At 43.3% G+C, this 25,594-nt stretch overlaps 1 protein-coding gene across 1 annotated transcript in view; it reads left to right on the top strand.

Moving 5' to 3' along the window:
• LOC126335630 (regucalcin-like) overlaps window positions 1–24,643 on the top strand; it is a 331,250-nt gene extending 306,607 nt beyond the window's left edge. The window contains exon 7 of the mRNA XM_049999095.1: window positions 24,633–24,643. The gene's annotated coding sequence lies outside the window, so the exon portion shown is untranslated. The remainder of the gene's footprint in view (window positions 1–24,632) is intronic.
• Window positions 24,644–25,594: the final 951 nt, after the last annotated feature.

The raw sequence follows: 25,594 nt of genomic DNA, 5'->3' as shown, positions 1-25,594 counted from the left end.
CAATACACTCGGGTGCACGGGCGCGCCTCAGCCGACGCTAGAAATCAGGAAAACAACGCCAGGTCACAACTGCCTCATGTTTTTTCATTCGCCGATTTCTACCAATCACAAGCAGTAATGCAAACACCAATCAAAACGTCGGTTTTCCACCAATGAAAAGAAATAATAAAAACCACAATAAAGAAATTGTAACATCCCTCTCCTCCATCCTTAACAGTCTATTAGAATTAGATAGCCGGCCCGTGTGGCAGAGCGGTTCTAGGCGCTTCAGTCTGGAGCCGTGCGACCGCTACGGTCGCAGGTTCGAATCCTGCCTCGGGCATAGGTGTGTGTGATGTCCTTAGTTTAGTTAGGTTTAAGTTGTTCCAAGTTCTAGGGGACTGATGACCTCAGATGTTAAATCCCATAGTGTTCAGAGCCATTTGAACCTTAGAATTAGATAACAGTCAGCAAGTTTTCTCATTCAGCAGTAAACAAAAACACCCTGAAGGAGGTCACTTGCAACAGTGCCTGAAACGTCGGCCGTTTTACAACTGAAAATGCGATCACAACAGCAGAATTTTTTTTGACTATAATAATTCATGCATAGTGTAAAATAAATACAGAAAGTAGCTAATTCGCTGCCTGTGTCTACATAATATGCCTTTATCTGCTTGTAGCCCTTGAAAACGGACAAATTAACAGGAGAAATATAGTTGTTCAACGTCAGTTTTCACCCTGTAGCACTGAGTATTCGTAATGCGTAAAGAGTGGTATGAACCCCGACTACAACATAAGTTTTGAGCTGAGTTTCAAAAAATTGGAATCAATACGACAACACTGGCTATTTTTTGCAATATTCATGAAAACAGCGAATGTTGGACGGATCAAGTTATCTTGCATTTTATCCGCGCGGGTTTAGTCGAGCGGTCTAAAGCGCTGCAGTCATGGATGTGCGGCTGATCCCGGCGGAGGTTCGTGTCCTCCCTCGGACATGTGTGTGTGTGTGTGTCCTTAGTATAATTTAGGTTAAGTAGTATGTATGCTTACGGACTGATGACCTTAGCAGTTGTCCCATCAGATTTCACACACGTTTGAACATTTTTTCTTGTATTTGCCTGTTTGATTTAGTATTTTTATTCTAAGTATGCTGAAACCGAGTGAGTCAAACTTTTTCAGTCCTTGTTGGATTTGTGATCAAAAGTCAGTATAAATTTGAAAACTCAATAAATTACTGAATAATGTAGATAGAGATGTACAAATTGGCACACATGCTTGGAATGACATGGGGTTTTATTAGAACCAAAAAAATACAAACGTTCAAAAAATGTCCGACAGATGGTGCTTCATCTGATCAGAATAGCAATAATTAGGATAACAAAGTAAGACAAAGCAAAGATGATGTTCTTTACAGGAAATGTTCAATATGTCCACCATCATTCCTCAACAATAGCTGTAGTCGAGGAATAATGTTGTGAAAAGCACTGTAAAGCATGTCCGGAGTTATGGTGAGACATTGGCGTCGGATGTTGTCTTTCAGCATCCCTAGAGTCGGTCGATCACGATACACTTGCGACTTCAGGTAACGCCATAGCCAATTTTTATCTCTCTATCTACATTATTCCGTGGTTTATTAAGTTTTCAAATTTATGCTGACTTGTTGGTCACCCGGTATGTTTATCACAGGAAATAATAGGAATAAAAAACTGGAAGTCGATTATTTCAGAAACTGGTTATTTTGAGTAGCTTTAGCAATCAGGTTAAACTGACGTTGGAAAAACCTATATAACCGAAAACTGGTTGTTTCAGCAATAACCACCATTCTTAGGCTGGATCTCTGTGAGTAACTGCACTTTAATTATAACCACCTGGCATCATACACTTTCAAGAGAGAATGCATTGCAAGTAAGAAAGTGGGAAAAAGCCATTATGTCACACGGAGTTAGTTAACAGTTTTCCAAGGAAGTAGGTGTAGTGGAATTGCCGCATTGTCTGAGCTAGGAGCTGTGCAGTTCTCTGTCGGTGAGAAACGAGACGGCTAGAGGTTGGCGTTCTGGGAAGAGGCGAGGGACGCGATTAAAAAGCAGTGATAAGACGCCCGTTAAATGAATCAGGTTTCCGAGCTAAGAGAACAAAGTTGCAAAGCAGGCTGCTGGGGAAGAACGAGCGAGAAATGTTGATCCCAGCTGCGGCACGGCTTGTGAAACAGTCGGACCTTGACCTCCCCCAAGGACACAGGCAGACGCAAGCGAAAGCCTCCAGCAGTGGTAATTAAGTCTGCCACTCAGCCTCCGAGCCTGCTGCAGGCCTGCAACCAGCCGGGGAAACGCCGTGGCGCGGGAAGGTGGTGCTCTTTCTGCGAAAATTAGCTTTTGACTTACGTCAGGTGACGCTGGGGAAATTAGATTAGGAAATGAGGCGGTAGGGGCGGTGGACGAGTTTTCTTGTTTGGGCAACCAAATTTATTGGCTACAGAATGAGAAAAGAGGCTGTACAGGGTGTGACTAAATTTGACGTTGAGGACATGCAGTGAGAACCAAGACGGCTTAATGTAGCGCACACGCAAGATACCGCAACGCACGTTAAACATCAGACATCTTCGGCACCACTGACTAGGCTGCTATGTACAGGGTGATTATAATTAAACTTTAAAAACGCTGTAGAAATAACACCACTGGTTAGAATGACTTCAGATAGCAACAATATAATACACTACTGGCCATTAAAATTGCTACGCCAAGAAGATGACCTGCTACAGACACGAAATTTAACCGAAAGGGAGAAGACGCTGTTATATGCAAATGATTAGCTTTTCAGAGCATTCACACAAGGTTGGCGCCGGTGGTGACACCTACAACGTGCTGACATGAGGGAAGTTTCCAACCGATTTCTCATACACAAACAGCAGTTGACCGGCGTTGCCTGGTGAAACGTTGTTGTGATGCCTCGTGTAAGGAGGAGAAATGCTTACCATCACGTTTCTGACTTTGATAAAGGTCAGATTGTAGCCTATCGCGATTGCGATTTATCGTATCGCGACATTGCTGTTCGCATTGATCGAGATCCAATGACTGTGAGCACAATATGGAATCGGTGGGTTCGGGAGGGTAATACGGAACGCCGTGCTGGATCCCAACGGCCTCGTATCACTAGCAGTCGAGATGGCAGTCATCTTATCCGCATGGCTGTAACAGGTCGTGCAGCCATGTCTCGATCCCTGAAACAACAGATGGGGACGTTTGCAAGATAACAACCATCTGCACGAACAGTTCGACGACGTTTGCAGCAGCACGGACTTTCAGCTCAGAGACCATGGCTGCATTTACCCTTGACGCTGCATCACAGACAGGAGCGCCTGCTATGGTGTACTCAACGACGAACCTAGGTGCACGAATGGCAACCCGTCATTTTGTCGGATGAATCCAGGTTCTGTTTACAGCATCATGATGGTCGCATCCGTGTTTGGCGATATCGCGGTGAACGCACATTGGAAGAGTGTACTCGTCATCGCCATACTGGCGTATCACCCGGCGTGATGGTATGGGGTGCCATTGGTTACTCGTCTCTGTCATCTCTTGTTCACTGACGGCACTTTGAACAGTGAACGTTACATTTCAGATGTGTTACGACCCGTGGCTCTACCCTTAATTCGATCCCTGCGAAACCCTATATTTCAGCAGGATAATGCACGACCGTATGTTGCCGGTCCTTTACGGGCCTTTCTGGATACAGAAAATGTTTGACTGCTGCCCTGGCCAGCACATTCTCCAGATCTCTCACCGATTGAAAACGTCTGGTCAATGGTGGCCGAGCAACTGGCTCGTGACAATACGCCAGTCACTACTCTTGATGAACTGTGGTATCGTGTTGAAGCTGCATGGGCAGCTGTACCTGTACACGCCATCCAAGCTCTGTTTGACTCAATTTCCAGGCGTATCAAGGCCATTATTACGGCCAGAGGAGTTTGTTCTGGGTACTGTTTTCTCAAGATGTATGCACCCAAATTGCGTGAAAATGTAATCACATGTCTAGTACAATATATGTGTCCAATGAACACCCGTTTATCATCTGCATTTCTTCTTGGTGTAGCAATTTTAATATCCAGTCGTGTAATTATCGGAGAACTTACATATACATCTACATCTACATGGAGGCTCTGCAAATCACATTTAAGTGCCTGGCAGAGGGTTCATCGAACCACCTTCGTAATTCTATATTATTCTAATCCCATATAGCACGCAGAAAGAATGAACTGCTATATCTTTCCGTACGAGCTCTGATTTCCCTTATTTTATCGTGGTGATCGTTCCTCTCTATGTAGGTTTGGTGTCTACAAAATATTTTCGCATTTGGAGGAGAAAGTTATTGATTGGAATTTCGTGAGAAGATTCCGTCGCAACGAAAAATGCCTTTCTTTTAATGATTTCCAGCCCAAACCCTGTATCATTTCTGTGACACTATCTCCCATATTTCGCGATAATACAAAACGTGCTGTCTTTCTTTGAACTTTTTCGATGTACTCCGCCAGACCTATCTGGTAAGGATCCCACAGCGCGCAGCAGTATTCTAAAAGAGGACGGACAAGCATAGTGTAGGCAGTCTCCTTAGTAGGTCTGTTACATTTTCTAAGTGTCCTGCCAATAAAACGCAGCCTTTGGTTAGCCTTCCTCACAACATTTTCTATGTGTTCTTTCCAATTTAAGTTGTTCGTAATTGTAATACCTAGATATTTAGTTGAATTTACGTCTTTTAGATTACACTGATTTATCGTGTAACCAAAGATTAACGAGTTCCTTTTAGTACTCATGTGGATGACCTCACACTCTTCGTTATTTAGGATCAACTGCCAGTTTTCGCACCATTCAGATATCTTTTCTAAATCGTTATGCAGTTTCTTTGGTCTTCTGATGACTTTATTAGTCGATAAACGACAGCGTCATCTGCAAGCAAACGAAGACGGCTGCTCAGATTGCCTCAAAAAAAAAAAAAAAAAAAAAAAAAAAAAAAAAAGGAATGGCTCTGAGTACTATGCAACTTAACTTCTGAGGTCATCAGTCTCCTAGAAATTAGAACTACTTAAACCTAACTAACCTAAGGACATCACACACATCCATGCCCGATGCAGGATTCGAACCTGCGACCGTAGCGGCCGCGCGGTTCCAGACTGTAGCGGCTAGAACTGTTCGGCTACCCCGGCAGGCAGATTGTCTCCCAAATCGTTTATATAGGAACAGCAAAGGACCTATAACACTACTTTGGGGAACTCCTGAAATCACTTCTGTTTTACTCGATGACTATCCGTCAATTACTACGAACTGTGATCTCTCCGACAGGAAATCGCAAATCCACTCACATAACTTCTATTCAATAAGCACGCAATTTTACTACGAGCCGCTTGTGTGGTACAGCTTTCCGGAATTCCAGTAATACGGAATTGATTTGAAATCCCATGTCAATAGCACTCAACACTTCATGTGAATAAAGAGCTAGTTGTGTTTCACAGGAACGATGTTTTCTAAGCCCATGTTGACTGTGTATCAATAGACCATTTCCTTCGAGGTAATTTATAATGTCCGAACACAATATATGTTCTAAAATCTTGCTTCATATCGACGTTAACGATATGGGCCTGTAATTTAGTGGATTACTCCTACTACCTTTTTGGAATATTGGTGTGACCTGTGCAACTTTCCAGTCTTTGGGTACGGATCTTTCGTAGAGCGAACGGTTGTATATGATTGAGTATGGAGCTAATGCATCAGCATACTCCGAAAGGAACCTAATTGGTATACAGTCTGGACCAGAAGACTTGCTTTTATTAAGTGATTTGAGTTGCTTCACTATTCCGAGGATATTTACTTTCACGTTACTCATGTTGGCAGCTGTTCTCGATTCGAATTCTGGAATATTTACTTCGTCTTCTTTTGTGAAGGCATTTCGGAAGGCTGTGTTTAGTAAAAATGCTTTGGCAGCACTGTCTTCGATAGTATAATAGGGGGAAAAAGAATGGCAGAAGAAAAAGATAGTGTGAAACCTGATCAATAGATGGCGCTGTATGTGTCAGAATATGTAAATGAAAACACCTGTCAAAGAGCATGACCCTTTAAGGTTGGTATAAACATACCGGGTACACAGCTTTTCCTCCTTTCGCGTCTGCGACGTTCGCCGTGACTGTCTCAATGTGGGATCACGCTCTGCTTGTAAAGCTATATTACAAGAATAATGACTGTGCATTCGTCGCTCTTCAGAAGTTCCGGACACTGGAGGGTTTGAAAAAAGGCGTTGGTCCGATGACGGCTGCGGGTCTAGAGAGGGAGGAAACTAATCGATTCCTTGACAGTGGAAGCACTGGCCACAGCAATGCAGGAGGAGACGAGTGGTGGTATGAAAACATGTAGCTCACGGAGAATTGCCCGAACACTGGACATACTCGTGAGAGAGGTACTTAAAATCCTACGAAACATCCTTGTTTGCTACCCATTCAAAGTTACCCATGTGCACGAGTTGTTTCCTGTTGACCGGCCAGCAAGAGAGACCATTGCTTTAGAATTTCTTGCTCGCATGGAAGTGCACAGTAATTGGCCGTGGAAGATGTGGACAGACGAAGCCCACTTCCACCTGACAGGATATGTCAATACACAGAATTGTCGAATATGGCCAATGAAAAATCCACACGCAAGTCACCCAAGTACCACTTCATCCTGAAAAGGTCACTGTGTGGTGCGGGTTTATGGCATCATTTATCATAGGACCAAATTTTTTCGAAGAGACAGGTGCTTCCGGCACTGGTAAGCGCCATGAGTGTCTTTTGCGCAACCTCGTCATTCCAACTCTCCAATAGCGTGGATGTGTGGATGGGATCATTTTTATGCAAGACGGCCCACCTCCGCACTTTGCAAATCCAGTTAAGCAGCTGCTGAAGCGCCATTTCGGAAATGCTAGAATTATCAGCCGCCATTTCCCTACAGCCTGACCGTTCCGATCACCTGATCTTGATCAGTGTGACTTCTTACTGTAGGGCTATCTGAAAGATGTTGTCTTCAGCATTCCGATTGCAAACCTAGCTGCATTGAAGGCACGCATTGCGCAAGACATCCTGACCGTGGCCCGAAAAACATTTCGATCAGTTGTGGAACATGCTGTTTGTTGTAGAAAACGGTCGACAGGATGTTGAACATGTTTTGCGCCAGTCACACGGACATTAATAATCCGATTTGATTTTGATTGATGCTTTTTTGCGGTTTTTGGCCTTAGGACAGTTAAAAACTGATGTGAGTTACGCTTTTTAGGAGGTTTTTGGTGTCAGGAAATTAAAAACCGATTTCTCCTATCCGATGTGATATGACCTTGACTTGATCGTTGGGCTCACGTAACTAACAGTATCACACTTGTACACCCATGCACACTGAGTTGTACAGTTTGTTTAACGTCAAACGTACACCTTAGGCGTTATTGTATGACTCATTTGTCATTTGTAGTCGACAACTATTAAATTGGGATGCTCAGGTGTTTACAGTGCCATCTATTGCTACATTTTGTAACTATTTTTCTTCTGCCATACGTTTTCCTCCTCCTCAGATAATACAGGATGTTTACAAATGAATACCGGGGTTTTAACGCTTTATAGTATTTATTATAATAAACTTACTGTTACAAATGATATGTCAAATGGAAGAGCAACTTAAATCGTTCTACCAAGAACCTTATAAAAGTTAAATGTGAGCACCATTTGTCACACGGCACACAGCAAGTCTATAGCCGAGTTGTTCCCAAACGTTGATAAGTGTGTCTTCAGTGATTGTGCAACAGCTGCTTCAATCCAGTTTCTTAGTTCAGGGAGGTCTGCTGGTAGCGGATGCACGGACACACGATCCTTGATAAAGCTCCAAAGGAAAGTGCAGGCCATGAAAAGCAAGCCCTGTCATTTGGATCCTTGCGGCCTATCCAGCGCTTCGATACAGTGAAGTTCAACCAATCGTGTACTTCGCTACGCCAGTCAACATTTATAAGGTTCCTGGTAAAACTGTTTGTGCTGTTGTTTCATTTGGAATATCATTTATAACAGTAAGTTTAATGTAATAAATATTATAAAGCGTTAAAACCCCGATATTCATTTATAAACACCCTGTATTCCGTTGCAATTTGACGTCATTCTGACCAGTGGCACTATTCTTATAGCGCTTTGAAAGTTTAACTTTAATGATGATCACTCTGTACATCTTTCATCTATGATCACCTGATCTTCCATCGACACAATAGGTTTGTTTACGTGGCATTCAGTTGCGTTTGTGATCTGTACAGAGAGGTTCGTACTTGATGTTGCACTTGTGGTCTTTGTGCATACTGTACTGCAGTACAGTAGTAATTATTCGATACAGCACAGAATGTAAGCTGTACGTACATTACATTTTTTTGTGTGTTGCTGTGGACTACACGTTTACGAAATACGGAGGCATGATGTTAGTGTCAGGCGAAGTTCGGGAGATTTCCACACCAGTGGTACATTCACCATCAGTAGGGCGGACTGTTGTGCTGCACAACGGCACCGGGTGTCCTACTTTGAGGAGGCTGAATTCCAAGCAGTAGAAGACGACGCAACGACGGAAACAGAAATATGGGTGGAGGAACCATTCCTCCCGTGATCAGAAAAATGGGAGCGTTCCGCCCTGCCCCACAAGGATTCAGAAAAAGATGGGACTCATTCCTTCCATTTAAAGCAGGTAGATGCATGGTTCGCAGCTGGTGACGGTCCTTCAGCACATCGGGCGACGAGGCCGTAGTGTGTGGGCAACCACGGAACCGTTAGCAACAGTCACTCCACTGGTTGGGCAAAGTGCGGAGGAGAGCCATCTTGCATAAAAATGATCTTACCCACACATCCACGCTCTTGAAGGGTTGAAATTATGTTGATGCGCGAAAGACTCCAGTAGCGTTAGCAGTGCTGGTGCAAGTAACAGGTCCCCAACGGGCTGGCTGGTGTCCTCCAAAAAGTACGGCCCTACGATAAACGATGCCGTCAACTCGCACCACGCAGTCACCTTTGCGGAATGAAGTGGTACAAGCTGATGTGTGAGCGGAATTTCCGTTGCCCATTTCTGCAATTCAGAGTACTGACATGTCCTTGAATATGGATAAAGCGTCGTCTGTCGACAGAATGTTCCATGGCGATTCATTGTCCACTTCCATGCGAGCAATAAATTCCAGAGCGAGCGTATGTCTACTGACAGGGCAGCAGCAAGCAACTCCCGAACATGAATGATATTGTATGGACAGCAACGTTTCGTAGGATTTTATGCACCATGCTCGCAGGCATGTCCAACGTTCGGACAATTCTACATCTACATCTACATTTATACTCCGAAAGCCACCCAACGGTGTGTGGCGGAGGGCACTTTACGTGCCACTGTCAATACCTCCCTTTCCTGTTCCAGTCGCGTATGGTTCGCGGGAAGAACGACTGCCGGAAAGCCTCCGAGCGCGCTCGAATCTCTCTAATTTTACATTCGTGATCTCGTGAAGCAATATATTCGATACCTCATGCAGAAACGCACCCTTTCGAAACCTGGACAGCAAGCTACACCGCGATGCAGAGCGCCTCTCTTGCACAGTCTGCCACTTGAGTTTGCTAAACATCTCCGTAACGCTATCACGCTGACCAAATAACCATGTGACGAAACGAGTCGCTCTTCTTTGGATCTTCTCTATCTCCTCCGTCAACCCGACCTGGCACGGATCCCACACTGATGAGCAATACTCAAGTATTGGTCGAACGAGTGTTTTGTAAGCCACCTCCTTTGTTGATGGACTACATTTTCGAAGGACTCTTCCAATGAATGTCAACCTGGCACCCGCCTTACCAACAATTAATTTTATATGATCTTTCCACTTCAAATCGTTCCGCACGCATACTCCCAGATATTTTACAGAAGTAACTGCTACCAGTGTTTGTTCCGCTATCATATAATCGTGCAATAAAGGATCCTTCTTTCTATGTATTCGCAATACATTACATTTGTCTATGTTAAGGGTCAGTTGCCACTCCCTGCACCAAGTGCCTATCCGCTGCAGATCTTCCTGCATTTCGCTGCAATTTTCTAATGCTGCAACTTCTCTGTATACTACAGCATTATCCGCGAAAAGCCTCATGGAACTTCCGACACTATCTACTACGTCATTTATATATATACAGTAGAGCGCCGATTATCCGAATGTCGGTCAACCGAACGACCGCTTCACCGAACTGTGTACTCGCTCGCACCTGTTACTCTCCCACCCTACCGTCCATCATCCCCCTCACTCCCAAACCAAGTTTCCCACAGTAGTCGCCGCACTGGGCCACCGCTGACGGAGCATTGCCTGTTGTGTACACCTCACAAAAGCGTGCCTGGGTTGAAACGTCCCCTTAGAACAATTTATACACGACTGTGCTTAAACTGACACACCATAGTTTTTAGCGCTACGCAATCTGACTTTCAAAAATCCCTACAAAAGAATGGCCCTGACTAACATTAACCTATACATTTCAAAAATCACTTACCTCACAGAAATCCTCGTTACTCAAGCTACTGCAATACAGCGAGCGCCACTACTGCCAGCTAAATAAAAGATTCAAAATAGGCACAGTTAGCAAATGAAAGATTTTAATAGAGAACAAACAATGTATTTACCTTTATAGTCATAATATATATATCAGTTCATGACATCCAGTCTTACAAATTACAAAACTCCGCCATCTCTCTCCCCACGTCCACCACTGCTGGCGGCTCACCTCCAACTGCGCAACGCTACGCGCTGTTAGCATCCAGCTGCCGCTGCTCAACACTACAATGGCAGACAACAATGCAAACTAAACACAGACTGCGCACGGCACAGCCAGTGATTTTTATACAGAGCGCTACGTGGCAGCGGCGTTACCAAAAAAAAAAACCTAAACAGCTTACTTACAGGGTGGATAGTATGATTTTTATGAAGTCGTTTCTGGACGTTTTCGTACCCTCTGTAAAAGCTCATCAGCTAAATAATGGGAAGAGTGAGAAAACACTACTTCTCCTTGACAATGCACCAACTCATCCGTCATGTGATATTTAAAACGAAAAAGACCAGTTCATAAAGGTAATATTTCTTCCACCTAACGTAACCTCCTTATTACAGCCCATGGATCAAGGCGTTATTGAGACTTTCAAACGATATTACAGGAAATAAGTTACTGTTAGAAAGAGAAGAGGATGGAGAAGAAAGTATATTAAGAAATCATAAGAATATTGACTTGAAGGACGCGTCCTACATTATCAGCGCAGCATGGAATAGTGTAAAGGAAGAGAATTTGCAGAAAGCCTGGAATAAAATTTTGGACACAAGAAAATTCACAAGGTATGATTGAAAATGACGAACAGAATGATATGTCCGAAATTCTCGGTATGCTAAAAGAAATAGATTGCCACGAAAGTGAGGAAGAAGACCTACATGAATGGATGAATATCGATGACGCAGATCCAGGACACCAAATCATGCAGGACAGAGAGATTGTAAACGTCGTCACTGATAAAGATGACGCCTCCAGCATCTCATCAATCAGTGTTCCAGAAAGCGAAGATGAAAGTATACCAACAGTTTCTGAGGCGTTCACTTTTTTAGATACTGCCTTGCGATGGTTTGAAGCCCAAGATTAAAGTGACAGTTTCAGATATCTGTAATGAAAAAAGTACGTGACTTAGCTGCTCGTAAGCATGTAGGCTTGCTTAGACAGACCAAAATAAAGGATTTCTTTTAAACGTTAATTTTGTACACTGTGTGCATTGTTCATACAAAATGCGTATGTAATATGTATATATTTTTGTTTAATAAACTGTGCCACATGCTATATATTCCTGCTGAAGTTGCCTTTGTATGTTACTTTGATGGGACTTCATATCTGAGGTCATCAGTCCCCTAGACTTAGAACTACTTAAACCTGACTAACCTAAGGATATCACACACATCCATGCCCAAGTCAGATTCGAACCTACGACCGTAGCAGCAGGCTTACATCGTTTTCAAACCGAAACGGTTAATTACGAATACTCTGTATAATGTCCATTAACTAGCCCGAGTATTGTGAACTGTTGATAAAAATTTGTGCGGCACTTGAATGATACATCATCATATATTGTGTCACCCTGAGTAAGTATTTTAACGTTTTCAGGTTCAGAAAATGTCACAACTTTTATCTCGGTGTTATTTTCTAGCAAGAAATTTGTACCGTCTTTAGTTTCCATATTTAGCGTGTTGATAACATCATGAACCTCTTCAACACTTTTCGGCAATTTCGGCAGAATTTTACGCCTGCCTTTGTAAACAGATTTCCGAAAGCTGTCGACATCTCTGATTGTTACTGCTTGCCTATCTTCTCCTTTGAACTGATTGTAAATTATCTTTGACGGTCTCCCACAAATACGCTACTGGCCATTAAAATTGCTACACCAAGAAGAAATGCAGATGATAAACGGGTATTCATTGGACAAATACATTATACTAGAACTGACATGCGATTACATTTTCATGTAGTTTGGGTGCATACATCGTGAGAAATCAGTACCCAGAACAACCACCTCGGGCCATAATAATGGCCTTGCTACGCCTGGGCATTGAGTCAAACAGAGCTTCGATGGCATGTGTTACAGCTACCCATGCAACTTCAACACGATACCACAGTTCATCAAGAGTAGTGACTGGCGTATTGTCACGAGCCAGTTGCTCGCCCACCATTGACCAGACGTTTTCAGTTGGTGAGTGATCTGGAGAATGTGCTAGCCAGGGCAGCAGTCGAACATTTTCTGTATCCAGAAAGGCCCGTACAGGACCTACAACATGCGGTCGTGCATTATCCTGCTGAAATGTAGGGTTTCGCAGGGATCGAATGAAGGTTAGAACCACGGGTCGTAACACATCTGAAATGTAACGTCCACTGTTCAAAGTGCCGTCAATGCGAACAAGAGGTGACGGAGACGTGTAACCAATGGCACCCTATATAATCACGCCGGGTGATACCTCAGTATGGCGATGACGAATACACGCTTCCAATGTGCGTTCACTGCGATGTCACCAAACACGGATACGATCATCATGTTGCTGGATTCATCCGAAAAAATGACGTTTTGCCATTCATGCACCCAGGTTCGTCGTTGAGTACAGCATAGCAGGCGCTCCTGTCTGTTATGCAGGGTAACCGTACCCTTGGTCGCCGAGATGATAGTCCATGCTGCTACAAACGTGGTCGAACTGTTCGTGCAGATTGGTTGTTGTCTTGCAAACGTTCCCATCTGTTGACTCAGGGATCGACACGTGGCTGCACGATCCATTACAGCCATCAGCCATGCGGATAAGATGCCTGCCATCTCGACTGCTAGTGATACGAGGACGATGGGATGCAGCACGGCGTTCCGCATTACCGCCCTGAACCCACCGATTAAATATTCTGCTAACAGTCATTGGATCACGACCAACGCGAGCAGCAATGTCGCGATACGATAAACCGCAATCGCGATAGGCTACAATCCGACCTTTATCAAAGCCAGAAACATGATGGTACGCATTTCTCCTCCTTACACGAGGCATCACAACAACGTTTCACCAGGCAACGCCGGTCAACTGCTGTTTGAGTATAAGAAATCGGTTGGAAACTTTCCACATGTCTGCACGTTGTAGGTGTCGCCACCGGCGCCAACCTCGTGTGAATGCTGTGGAAAGCTAATCATTTGCGTATCGCAGCATCTTCTTCCTGTCGGTTAAATTTCGCGTATGTAACACGTCATCTTCGTGGTGTAGCAATTTTAATGGCCAGTAGTGTATCTTGTGTGGCTTTTCTTTTCAGGTTACAAGTTATTTTTCTCACTGATATTTGTCACAAGGTATTTCCACATGGTTGCGGTCTATTTGAGTCTCCACAGTATCCAGCTCCTCAATATAAATAGTTCTAATAAAGTTTCTGCAAACACTTAATGTTGCAGGGCCATCGCGCTGCTGCACGTTTCAAAAAAATTGGCAATCCGAAAGTGTTATCTTTCAGAAGTAACGTTTTCCTTAGCGTTCTACTTAATGAAACTGCAAGTGCTTCGGAGGACACATTGACTCTAAACCGATCTGACGTAGTCTCAGACATAAGACCGCACAGTACTGGAAGGTCTCGACCTGCAGGCCAATGGTTTGTTCGGCAGGAGTGTGTCCTGTTACCTGCTAACCCACCTGGTTTTGGGAAGAATGGGTCCTGCACCTAGAAACACTTCCCACAGATAATCCTTTTCACAGATACCCGCGTCCTGCCTGAACCGTGAATTTACTTTCCAAACCTTTTCTTAAGAATTTACTTTATTTACTACCGAGTCATCAAGAATATTAACGCATTTAATCACACTATGTGAGGGTGGAAGTAGTTGCCATTGGGTAACTGATGAAAACAAATTAATTTTTTTCAATAAATGGAAATTTTATTCCTAAAAGCCCTTTTTTTAAAAAAAAAAAAAAAAAAAAACAGATTTAAAATTACAATCAGAAAGCACCCTGTAAATATCAAGTTACAGTTTATTCAGAGGCAGAAATAACACTTTTTTTTTTGACAGTATGAGCTTTCGGGCTGATGACCCTGCCGATCCCTTTTAAGACGGCCGTAGTCACGACCGCTTGCAAGAACCTCTGAAAAACTACACTGGTGGAATCTACAACACACCAGATTACTTTAAACTAAAAATTTTAACAACTCACACAAACACATAAACTATGCATCCCGTAGGAGGGATGGAAGTGGCACAAAACACTCACACTAAAAATTACTTGCCACCGAAAGTGCAACTGGCTTTCAAAAGAAAACTCTTACGGTGGAAGGGTGGCAACTTTTTATACTAAAATGACCATTAAAATAAAAACCCATGAAATGCAATCTTATATAAAATGTACAAACGTGCTCTACATTACACATATACCGCCTCTCAAGATGATGGGCAAGATAGAAACATATTTCGGGAATTCGGCCTTTACACCTTAAGCAATAAATTCGTTAACACCGAAACCGACAAACATGACAGAGGCAGCTTTTAACGTATGGCATATCGACAGACAGACAGACACTAACTGCCTAACAAATGCGGACGGGAGAGAGACGAGCAAGCTGGGGGCGAGAGACTGACCATGAAAACAAGTAGAATTTAACAAGTAAATGAAATCACATATCACCAGTCACTTAACTTCTAACAAACTGCGATTTCTGACGAAGACCTGGCGCAGCACCCCGCAAAACGCTCTCCCGAACCGTCCGCTGCCAGCCGCTTCAACGGACGCAGGAAGGCGCGCCGATCTCCCGTCTCACGGCGTCGCAGCTCGCCCCGGCCAGCCCGATGTCGTGGCTTTCGCTCCTGTAGCTCTCGTGTCGGCTGCGAAGCCACTACGCCTCGCTATTAGGCGCGGCCCACTGGACTGACGTGGCGACCTCACAGGCGCCGACGCTCAAGACGGACAAGTAATCTTGTGTCCCAGTGCGCGACCGACCAACCGATCAATCCAACCGCCAACTCGTTTTGACTGGCGGCCTAACGCGCAGACTCAGATGCGGGAACTCAACCCCGACCGGGCGACCACTACCTGAGTTCTGTTACTGGCGGAGTGGCAACACACTCATTTTCTGGCTTTAAAGGTTGATCCAAACGACAGACATACTAACACTCCGACGACAGACCGACACTAACTGCCGCACAAATGCGAACGAGAGACAGACCAGCAACTGGAGACGCGTGACGGACCTAGCCTCACTCCGACTGACCAACTGGCGAGCTTATAGCGCCCCTTAAATGCACGTAAACACCCAACCTTTCCCCTTTCCCACCAGAGGGAGACACCAAAGCTGCGATTGCCACAGCGGCGCCACCGCCAGAAACGGAGGGCGACTGCTTCACACAAAGCGCTGCGGCGCGCTCTTCAAAACAGCAGTTTTTTTACCACGGCTCACTGCCACCCCTATTTAGGGTGTTCGTGATTTCCCTAAATCGCTTCAGATAAATGCTGGGATGGTTTCCTTGAAAGGGCACGGCCGATTTCCTTCCCCATCCTTCCATAATCCGAACTTGTGCTCCGTCTCTAATGACCTCTTTGTCGACGGGACGTTAAACCCTGATCTCCTCCTCGTGCTTCTCCTTCTTTTCACAGATGAAGCCAGATTCATCAGGGAAGGCGTTTTCTATTCCCACAGCAGTGACGTGTGCACTGATCAAAACCTACTTTGGAGGACCAACGATTTGGGCAACAGTCAATACGTCGTGGTGGCCTCATTGCTTCGCTTGCTTGTCCGTCCGATTTGAACCCTCCAGACTACTATGGCCGGCATCTGTGATCTAGGGGCAGTGTCTTTCCTCGGTCTCAGGTTCGACACCCATCACCGCTTAAAAATTTTGATTAATAATCAGCACTGGCGGTCGAAGACTTCCGGAATAAGAAGTCAATCTCATTCTGCCAACGGCCTTGTCAGATAGGGCAGATGAGCGGGCAGAGGTTCAGGGCACTATCTTGTCCTTGCGGTGGGAAACTGCCCCTAAAGACGGAAGAATCAGCAATGATCAACGGCATGAGGATGCAGAAGGGAATGGAAACCACTGCATTAAAGACACATAACGTGTATCCACAGAACATGTGGCGATGTAATTGTAAAAGTGCCTCAATTATCTCTCTACGGCAAAAGATACCGGAACAGTCCTCCATTCGGATCTTCTGGAGGGTACTGCAAAGGGAGAGCTGACCGTGAGGAAAAGACTGAATAGCCAATTAAAGGATAATGTTCTATGGGTCGGGGCGTGGAATGTCAAAAGCTTGAATGAGGCAGGGAAGCTAGACAATCTGAAACGGGAAATACAAAGGCTCAGCCTACATACAGTAGGAATCAGTGAAGTGAATTGAAAGGGTAATACGGTACATAAAGGGAGATGAAAATCTAATAGTCATGGGGCACTGTAATGCAGTTGTAGGGGAAGGAGCAGAAGAAATTGTTGCAGGAGAATATGGACCTGGGACAAGAATGAGGGAGGACAAAGATTAATTGGGTTCTGCAGTAAATTTCAGATAGTAGTAGCGAATACTCTGTTCAAGAATCACAAGAGGGCGAGGCATACTTGGAAAATGCCAGGTGATACGGGACGATTTCAGTTAGATTACGTCATGGTCAGTCAGAGATTCCGGATTGTAAGACGTGCGCAGAAGCACATATGTACTCAGATCGCAATGTAGTAATGATGAAGAGTAGGCTTAAGTTTAAGAGATTAGAAGAATTAGTACGCAAAGAAATGGGATACGGAAGTACTAAGGAATCACGAGATGCGCTTGAAGTTCTCTAAGGCCATAGATACAGTAATAATGAATAGCTCAATAAGCAGTACAGTTGAAGTAGAATGGCAATCATAGAAGTTGGAAAGAAAAACATAGGTACAAAGATGGTAACTGCAAAGAAACCATGGGTAACAGAAGAAGTACTTACGTTAATCGATGAAAGAAGGAAGTACAAAAATGTTCAGGGAAACTGAGGAATACAGAAATACAAGTAGCTGAAAAATGAAATAAATAGGGCTAAGACGAAATGTTTGCATGAAAAATGTGAAGAAATCGAAAGAGAAATGATTGTCGGAAGTACTGACTCAGCGTACAGGAAAGACAAAACAATCTTCGGTTAAATTAAAAGCAGGGGCATTAACATTAAGAGCGCAATGGGAATTCCACTGCCAAATGCAGAGGAGAGAACGGATAAATGGAAAGAGCACATTGAATGCCTCTATGAGGGGGGCTGGGTGGGGGTGGGGGATGGGGGGAAGATTTGTCTGATGTAAGAGAAAAAGAAACAGGAGTCGATTTAGAAGAAACAGAATTTAAAAGAACTTTGGAGGAGTTAAGATGAAATAAGACAGAAGGGTTACATAAAATTCCATCAGAATTTCTAAACTCGTTGAGGGAAGTGGCAAGGAAACGACTATTCACGTTGGTGTGTAGAATGTATGAGTCTGGCGACATTCCATCAGACTTTCGGAAAAACACCATCAACACAATTCCGAAGAAAGATTCGACAAGTGCGAGAATTATCGCACAATCAACTTACCAGCTCATGCATCTAAGTTGCTTACAAGAATAATATACAGAAGAATGGAAAATATCTTAGATGACGATCAGTTTGGCTTTGTGAAAGGTGGAGGCACCAGAGAGGCAATTCTGATGTTGCTGTTGATAATGGAAGCAAGACTAAAGAAAAATCAAGACACGTTCATAGGATTTGTCGACCTGGAAAAAGCGTTCGATATTACTAAATGGTTCAAGATTTTCGAAATTATGAGAAAAGTAGGGATAAGCTATAGGGAGGGACGGGTGATGTAGAAAATGTACAAGAGCCAAGATGCAATAGTAATAGTGGACGACCAACAACGAAGTGCTCGGATTAGGAAGGGTGTAAAAGAGGGGTGGAGCCTTTCGCCTATACTGTTCAATCTGCACATCGAAAAAGCAGTGATGGAAATAAAAGTCAGGAGTGGGATTAAAATTCAAGGTGAAAGGATATCAAAGATACGATTCGCTGGTGACATTGTTATCCTGAGTGAAAGTGAAGGAGAATTACATGATCCGCTGAATGAAATGAACAGTCTAATGAGAACAAGACATGGATTGAGAGAAAATCGAAGAAAGTCTAAAGTAATGAGAAGTAGCACGAATGAGAACAGCGGGAAACTTAACACCAGGATCGATGGTCATGAAGTAGATGAAGTTAAGGAATTCTGCTACCTAGACAACAAATTAACCAATGACGGACGCAGCAAAGAGGGCATCAGAAGCAGAGTAGCATTAGCGAAAAGGGCATTCCTGGCCAAGAGAAGTCTACTAGTGTCGAATGTACGTCTGGAGTACAGCATTGTGTGGTAGTGAAACACGGACTGTACGTGGGAAAACCGGAACAGAAGACAATCGAAGCATTTGAGATGTGGCGCTACAGACAATATTTGAAGAGTAGGTGGGCTGATAAAGTAAGGAATGAGGAGGTTCTGCGCAGAATTGGACAGGAAAGGAATGTTTGGAAAACACTGAACAAGGAGAAGGGACAGGATGATAGGACATCTGTTAAGAAATCAGGGAATGACTTCCATGTTACTAGAGTAGAGGGCAAAACCTGTAGAGGAAGGCAGAGATTGAAATACATCCAGCAAGTAATGTAGGTTGCAATTACTACTTTGAGATGAAGAAGTTGGCACAGGAGAGGCCGCATCAAACCATTCAGAAGACTGATGATACAAAAAAAAAAGACTGCTACGTGTTGGGTCATATGAAATCCTTTATTTACGACACCCCTGTGGCGTACTAGGAAGACCTGCTGGAGTGGATAAAAGTTGCGGCGGGTGCTGGACGACCAGGGACTGGTGATCGTGTACCGGAATACAGTTCAGATGTACTGTCTCTATGTTGCCGCTGGCGGTCGTCACAAAGCGCCCTCCTTGTTAGTGAACAGAGACGACAAGCAACAGGAATCAGAGAGCAACGTGTATTGGGGTATTTTGCGTGTAGCAGAAAACGGAACATTGCCGAACCTGAGTTCCTATGCTGAACTTAACTGTCTTGGTCCTCACTATAAGTGTTCAAACACTATAAAGGGATGTTAATTACATCCTGTGTAATGAAAACTGGAAATTGTAAGAAAAGCTTTTCTGAAAAATAGAGTACGCTAACATCGTATTTGCATTTAAATCATTTCTGAAGGTATGTATCGGGAATGTAGCGTTGCAGGTAAGTGAAAGGTGGACGATGAACAATATAAGCAAGAGAAGAGACTTTTGGAATGGTGCTTTACTGTATGCTGAAGGTGAATCAGATCAGGTAACCAACGTAGTAGTACTGATTGGAAGGAAGGAGAAAAAAAATATGGCACACCTTGACTAAAACAAGGGATAAGCTGATTCGACACGTCCTGCAACGTAATTCTCAATATGGAATTCTCAATATGGTAACAGAGGGAAGTGTGGGGAGTGAAACTCATCAGTGTTCACATGACTACGGAGTACAAACATTCTCTATCTCCCCCACACCTTTACTGTGCTGGCCTGAAGCCATCTACCACATCAATACGAGCTAATGCAACACTCAGGCTGAAATCTGGAGACCGATCCATTTAATTACAGCACCCCACTGTAGCGATCCCATTTGGGTTAAGAATGGTGATTGGTGTTGACATGAATGAACATACAGTGCGTTCTCAAGGTACTTCACTAGTAGTAGGATGCAGTTCTCACACACTTTTGATATTAAATTAGTGGACTAATTATTTAAATTGATCAATTAATTAGCCCCTCGACTTCCGGGAATTCTGCATCCCATTGGTGGGTCCCTCTCTCGTTACTCTGGGAAATGCCCAGCTCCCCCCACCCCTTTTCCGTCCCCTCCCCTCGTCGTCTCTCCCATCCTCTCCTCTCCCCTAAGCCTTCACCCCTCCCAGAAAAAAATTGGCAGGAAAAATCGCGCAGTCTGTGATAAACTGTTGGACTGGAAGAATTTCATGATGCGAAATTGAAATCAATGTCAATTACGTTGCGTGGGATACATTGCTTATTTATAAAATTCAGTTTGCATATCCTTTAGTTAATCAGTTTGCGTGAGGCAGAACTGTGGGTCTCTTTATTTGATGGGAAAAGCTCGCAATTTGTTCAGTTGATAAGATGTTGAAGTCATACAGAGAGGAGTTTAACAACTGTATTACCTGTAAACATGCAGCCAAGGACTGTGTCTACAGCACACTATATGAGAATCGAAAGGGAAAGATAATGGAGGAACGTAAGAAGAGGAATACTTTTCAGCAAGCATTAGTTATGCAACACGAGGGTTTGAAGTTGCTTTTTGCATCGCATGCAGGTAGTTGCTTGTGCTGGAACAGTCTACATTTTTTGAAATGCCCACTTCATATGTCTAAGAGACGAATGTTCACTCTTCAGTAGCCACAGTCCGACTGACCTAATTCACTATACCATCACCAGAATGCTCTCGAAATAGAGATGTCATGGGTGAAAAAGTTGGTTCAAATGGTTCAAATGGTTCTGAGCACTATGGACCCAACTGCTGTGGTCATTAGTCCCCTAGAACTTAGAACTACTTAAACCTAACTAACCTAAGGACATCACACACATCCATGCCCGAGGCAGGATTCGAACCTGCGACCGTAGCAGTCGCACGGTTCCGGACTGCGCGCCTAGAACCGCGAGACCACCGCGGCCGGCGAAAAAGTTGGCTGGAACCAATGAGAATGCTGCATCCCGTCACATGATCGAGACAGCACGGATATGATGTGAGCAGCTCACTAGTGTCAGTCAGTGGAACGATTATGAGATGTCAATAGCAATAGCAACTGAGATCATACAGCGGCCCACTCCAGGAAAGGAAGAGTAAGTACTAATTACATGTCTTTGTTATTGTTGTTGTTTCTTCTTTGTCCAGCTCCATTTCCTTATCTCACAAGTAATGCTTCTTCTTCTTCTTCTTTGTTCAGCAGCTGAGAGTGTTGAGACCTGCAGAGGTGACCTCTAGCTTGTCAGGTCCTGCAGGGACCTCCAGCTGGTCAGGACCTGCTGTGGCAGCCAGCAAGTGGGAAACTGTAGCGCTTCTGGTCAGTATGTTGTAGCAGGACGAGAAGCTTATAGTCCACGCCACTCATCGATGATGACACCCAGCATGTCCCTGACTAGCAGAAGTCCATCGAGGGTTTCAAACAGCATGGTGCAGGTGACTACTGGACTCCAACATATGCACCATCCATTGAGCTGTGGAACATTCCAGTGATACTGCAAGGACAAAGTGTGGATGTGGTGGATGAGAAGATACCAGTTGCTCCCTGTGCACTACCACTATTCACTCGCCCATATAATTTAAGTGCTAGATGAAAGTGAGAAGCAGTAGACTGTCAGTGGTCTGCGGTGATGGAGATAGAGTTTAAAGAGTTGTTTACTGAGTTGGAATGGGAAGAGCTATGTTGTGAGATACACTGAATCAATGCTCAGATGATTACGGCGTATAACCCATTTCTGTCTCCCCAGACTTTCACTGTGCTGGCCTGACGCTATCCATCACATCAATGCAAAATGACGCAGCTGTCAGAGTGAAATCTGGAGACCGACCCATTTATTTACATCACACCACTGTAGTGATCTTATTTGATTAAGAATGGTGATATCTATTTTGTTAGAGAGACTGGGACGATGATTACCGTGTATTTGAGAGTTGTTAACAGTCTACATGTGTGCAGTGTACACGTAAATGAATTAGACCACTGGTTTATTTGATGTGTGAATGCAGTGCCAAAGTCGACTCTGATAACTATCGAGTCGATCCACGCTAGATCTGCTGATGAAATACCTGAGTTTTGTGATGCTCCCATCAGCATATGAGAAACAGGAGCAGAATTTATTGAATACAAGAAACGGTTAATCGGGAAACACTGTGACAAATGTACCAGTGGATTTTTTTGTCGATATAGTGCATCCTATGTACCACTTCTGAAGTGAAAATAAAATATTTATATTATCGCAAATTGTATGTTATTTGTTACTCCATAACCATCTCATTATCGTACGCATTGTAGCTCAGTTGGTAGGGTGATTGCGCTATAGTGGCTACATATGTTATTATTATTATTATTATTATTTCTATTGCAAGTATTTTTTTCTATAAAAGTTCAGTGCACGCCAATTCCTGATGTAGTCAGAACCATGTCAGGGTGGGTGAAGCAATCCTGTCACAGGAACTTTGTTGTAAGTGACTGATCCTGTGATGGTACAGAAGAAAAAGAATGTGATACTCCTTCCTGATAACATGTGAGCGATAATTGTAGGTTCATCTAGCTACAGGAAGGCAAATGTTCTCATGTCGCTTCTAGCACACCCAGATGGATTCCGCTTTGAGCATGGACGCATGTACTGAAAAACGCTGTTTCAGGCCTGATGTCATCTATTACAGGAGATAATGGCAAGGTGCCCAAGGTGTGACATACACGACACTCACTGAAAACAGTGATACTGCTTCACTGGAAAAAGTAAAGCCGAACAATGTGCTGTTATTCGACGATGTTGCTGTGGACAAGCAGGATCAAATTCGAAGATATTCTGATTTGGTCGTTATGTGAGCGTGGACGTACTTTATTTGAGTCAGACATATTCCAGAATCCCAAAACAGTTGGTGAGAGAGAATACAAACCTCATTATAGCCTTTGAAGAAGACAATCTGAATTTAGAGCACATATAAGAACTGATAAGTCATTCAACGAATTTGTAAAAACATGTGGAGATTGCTGGAATCACACACACAGTACAGGTTTCTTGTAATTGATAAAACAAGGAAACTGAATGATGCTAGATATAGAAAAAACTTGCAAGAGTTTCTATGTCTATAGCTATGACAAGAGGTGATTACGTCAGTATACATCGCACCATGGACAAGTTGGCATGAATGTTGAGCACTCAACCTGAGAGGATGCTTATACATAGACAGAACATTCGCTTCCACATGAATGGAAGAATTCAGGATCTCCAAACTAAAGTTGGCAATGTATGCAGGGAACTAATGGCACATTGTGCGACTCTTATGTGACCGACCGATCATCACACCAAATGATAGGGCTAATGTAACTGAAAAGACAGTGAATGACTTAACTGTAAAGGTTGGTAGAATTGAAAACAATGTATATAAGGTATATCCCGCACAGAACTCTGCTTAGTATATAACAAAATGTCGACTAAAGTCATTGAGGTACAGAAGGCCATTCTAGAGAAATTATGGCTGTTAAGATTAGGGTGTTTGGAGAGGGATTAAACACTAAGAGAAATCTTTTATCCAGTTACTGAATCTCTTACGCAGCTCTCTATAAAATTACGTGATGACGATGCTATTGTCGAGTTCATTAACCATCACAGTGATGATTGGATAGACAGAATATTGCGCGCCAGCGGGGTAAACCATACATACTGGGCCCACAGTCTATAAGTTTAAATGATAACACCATAAAGATTAGCGATAGGGAATTTCAAAGAACACCAGGTCTACTTAACCTTATTTTCCTAATACCTTCGAAAACCCTAAATTATTCAGCTAAATATCTAGAAACGTATAGTGAAATATTGCATTAGACTGATCTACGTAAGAAAGCAAATGGAGGACCAAAAACCCAAAGCAGTGTGAAATATAAAACCATTATAAAACCCATATTAGACGGTGAAACTAGCAGTTATGGTATTGAAATTCAGCACAAAAGAGCGAACAATCGATTCCCACAGTATATATATATAATGACGATTTCAATGAGGCAATACAACGGCTACGATTGCTCATGACATCAGCTACCACTTGTAAAACACCTAATTGCAATGAGGTTGTAACAATAATTTCACAGCTTTGAGGGAGAGGTGTCATCGAATAAATATGGAGACAGTAGTTCGATAACTTCACAAACCAGCATCCAAAACATGTCCTTGTAGACAAGTTACGATTCAAGATTTGGATGACATATGGTAGGCTGATCTTTTAGATATGAGGGGGTATTCACATGTGAATAATGGTTTCAAGTATATTTTAATGGTCATTGATGCATACTCTAAATTTGCCTGGGCATTACGTGTGAAAACGAAAACGGAGAGATGTTGCAGAGGTGTTTGAGCATTCGTTGCACACAGGAAGGAACTCACGTCCAGACAACCTTCAAACAGATCATGGTGGGGAGTTTTATAATAGGCGAGTATCGTGGAGCGTTTGATCAGAACAATAAATGCGTAAATGTCGATGTATTTTAATCTTCACGATTCATGCAACTGGATAGATATCCTTTCACAAATAATTGCATAGTGTGGTCGAACAAAACATAGCACAATAAAAGTTATGCTAATTGATTTTTATGATAATGGACTCCTAGATATGGCATACAATCGTAATAATTTGCTGGATCCATACAAATAAAAGTTTAATATGAATGATTTAGTACGTATGTCAAAACAAAAGACGGAAATTGAGAAGTCATACTTCCAAACTGGTCAACTGAGATATTCGCAGTTTCCAAGGTGCAAAGAATGAATCCAAGAACTTATATCTTAAAGGATAGTAGTGGCACTGAAATCACAGGATACTGTTACGCATAGGAAGTGTAGAAAAACTCAGAACCCGATGTATTTTTCGTAGAGAGGATTAAGAGACGTCAAGGTAATACAGCACTAGTTAAATGGCTTGGTTTTCCTGCAGCACAAAATAGTTGGATTGACGTTGACGATTTGCCACATGACAAAGTACGCAGACCACAATCACAACAGTAGCTTAACATGCATGATAAGAGACGCATTAGAGGTGGAATCAGTGGTATTCTCGACAAACTGCTGGTTAAATTATACATTCCTGGATGTAACTGCTGGGGACCTGGAACAAAGCTTCAAGAGTAGTTGGCACAGAGTGATAAGGCATGTTTGGAACACGAGACTGTACATGCAGCAAATAAAGATCTCACAGGACGTCATTCGGCAGATTCAATTTAAGCTGATAAAACCAAGGCAAAACATGCAAGAAGAGACGTTGGCGTAGGACAGAGTATTGCAGCATTTGCACTTGAAAAAAC

Source organism: Schistocerca gregaria, chromosome 1 (assembly GCF_023897955.1).
Source record: "Schistocerca gregaria isolate iqSchGreg1 chromosome 1, iqSchGreg1.2, whole genome shotgun sequence".
Classification (NCBI taxonomy): Eukaryota; Metazoa; Arthropoda; class Insecta; order Orthoptera; family Acrididae; genus Schistocerca; species Schistocerca gregaria.
This window is presented reverse-complemented; position numbering and strand designations above follow the sequence as displayed.